Source organism: Scylla paramamosain, unplaced genomic scaffold (genome assembly GCF_035594125.1).
Source record: "Scylla paramamosain isolate STU-SP2022 unplaced genomic scaffold, ASM3559412v1 Contig2, whole genome shotgun sequence".
In the NCBI taxonomy this organism is placed as follows: domain Eukaryota; kingdom Metazoa; phylum Arthropoda; class Malacostraca; order Decapoda; family Portunidae; genus Scylla; species Scylla paramamosain.
Window position 1 is genome coordinate 272,501 of NW_026973667.1, and position 2,500 is coordinate 275,000.

General features: G+C 37.4%; 1 protein-coding gene across 2 annotated transcripts in view; it reads right to left on the minus strand.

Annotated features, from left to right (window-relative positions):
- The window catches only part of LOC135096064 (E3 ubiquitin-protein ligase MARCHF9-like), a 19,010-nt gene that overhangs the window by 591 nt on the left and 15,919 nt on the right, over positions 1–2,500 (minus strand). For both annotated transcript variants that reach the window (XM_063997297.1, XM_063997296.1), the window contains exon 7: positions 1–2,500. This exon is cut by the window's left edge and continues 591 nt beyond it; it is cut by the window's right edge and continues 4,397 nt beyond it. The gene's annotated coding sequence lies outside the window, so the exon portion shown is untranslated.

Genomic DNA, 2,500 nt, shown 5'->3' on the forward strand with positions numbered 1-2,500 from the left:
CATTGCTTTAAATTTAACATTGCTTAAAAAAAAAAAAAAAAAAAAAACGGCGATTTTCTTCAGCAACTCAAGTCAACTTAGCAACACAATTAGCCTAGAAACTCAATATTCTCCCCATCAACTCAAAACAAAACAGCAACAACACAAAATTCCCTTTAATTGAAAAAAAATAACTGATTTTTGCCCACAACTCAAATATACTCAGCCTTACGAACACAATGGCAACACAACGAGGCTAGCAACTCAATTTCACCCCTTCAACACAAACAAAAACACATCAACTCCTTCTATCAGTCATATAACGCAACACACACTCAACTCAGCAACTCAAAAGACATAAGAGAGAGCCTTGCAACTCAAAACAATAGAAAACCTCTGATAAATACTGTATTCTCCATTTCACACCAAAACACTGCAAACTTCTGAGCAAAACTGTATTTCCACTTGAAAAACCACAGCAGGATGTACAGTACCTCTCAGAAACACTGTATCTCTTGCCCCAGAAACACAAACTTCTGAACAACACTGTATCCTTCATCTCTACTTACACCAAAACACTGCAAACTTTAGAACAACTGTATTTCGTAAACCCAGCCGGTCTTTCATCACCGAATCTCAAGGAACACACACAGAAACACAGTATTGTTATCTCCAACTCCTAAAAAAACAATAAAAAAACAAATCTTTCAAATATTTTCACGACAAATAAAAAAAGGAAGGAAAAAAAACAAGAAAAACAAGGAAAAAAAACACCTCAGAGATTATATTTGTTTTGCGTTTGTGTTGCAATTAACGGTGGAAGCACTGTTATTTACCTGCTTGTTGTGAGAAAGCCCAGATTTGCCCTAGGGAGTTTAAAAGCTATCTGAAAAATTTCTAAGGGATAAAATTATGAGTTAAATTCATGAAGTTACATTTAAAAGGGAGATGAAAAGGAACGGGGTCTTAAACAGAGGTTGAATAGGCTGGAATAGGCTAGAATAGGCCTAAATATTTGGAATGTTAGTGCCGAGTCAATAAGGAGCTTTGAAAGACCAGACTGGCTCAAATAGGCCGATGTATTAAGCCATGTGTAGGCCTAATGGCTTCGAAAATGGGGGAAACTCTTAATAAAACTTATTATTAGGCCTAGGCAGGTGTATGGGTGGGGTGACAATGCCAGGTATAGGCCTTGTGGATTCCTGGCTGACTGGCTGACTGACTGACTGACTGGCTGGCTGGCTGACTGACTGAATGACTGACTGGCTGATTGACTGACTGACTGACTGGCTGGCTGACTGACTGACTGACTGACTGGCTGATTGAGTGACTGGCTGACTGACTGACTGATTGAGTGACTGGCTGACTGGCTGATTGGCTGACTGACTGACTGACTGACTGACTGACTGACTGGCTGACTGACTGACTCACAAACAAACAGGCAAAAGACGAAATGCTTTTTTTAAGTGTACAAGTTGATAAATTGACTGACTGACTGACTGACTGACTGACTGACTGACTGACTGGCTGACTGACTGACTGACTGGGTGTACAGAAAAGTGTTTTGTACCTTATTTGTGCATAATATAAGGGTGTTTTAACGGTGCTCCCCTGCTCTCCCCCCCCCCCAAGCATGCCCTACAAACACTGGTACCTCCTCCCTCTCCCCCCCCCCCACAATTCAAGCTCTTTAAATTCACAAGGGTTTTAATTATGAGAAATTGGGGGAAAAATATTAATGGGGATTTTTTTTGTGTTTTTTTTAATGGGGGAAAAATAAAAAAAAAAATAAATAGATAATAATAAAGAAAAAAAATTACTGGTGTTTTCAATATAAGAAAAAAAAAATAAATATATAAAATAATGTTTTTTTTAAATAGAAGATTGGTTGGTAAATGGTTAAGTTGGTTAAGTTAGGTCAAGTCAGGTTAAATGAGGTCAAGTTAGGTTAAGTGAGGTCAGATTAAGTTAGGTTAGGTTAGGTTAGGTTAGGTTAAGTCAGGTTAAGTTAGGTTAGGTCAGGTTAGGTTAGGTTAGGTTAGGTTAAGTTAGGTTAGGTTAGGTTAGGTTAGGTTAGGTTAAGTTAGATTAGGTTAGGTTAAGTTAGATTAGATTAGTTAGGTTAGGTTAGGTTAGGTTAAGTTAGGTTAAGTTAGATTAGGTTAAATTAAGTCAGGTTAAGTTAGGTTAGGGGGGTAAAACACTTGTGATTCCAATATTTCATAACAAGAAACAGGTGTGGGGAGGGAAACGGTGCAGGTGTGTGGCAAGTGTGTGGCAGGTGTGCAGCAGATGTGGCAGGTGTGGAAATATCTCTACAAACATGATTAAACATTTCTCCTTAATAAAAAAAATGAAAAAAAAAAAATAATAATAAATAAATAAAAAATCACTATCAATTCTTCACTTTATACAAACAAAAAAAAAAAACTAAATAAAAAAATAAATAATCAATAAACTATTCCATACACAATCATGACCCCAAACGTGACCCCACCGTGACCCGACATGACCCAGACGT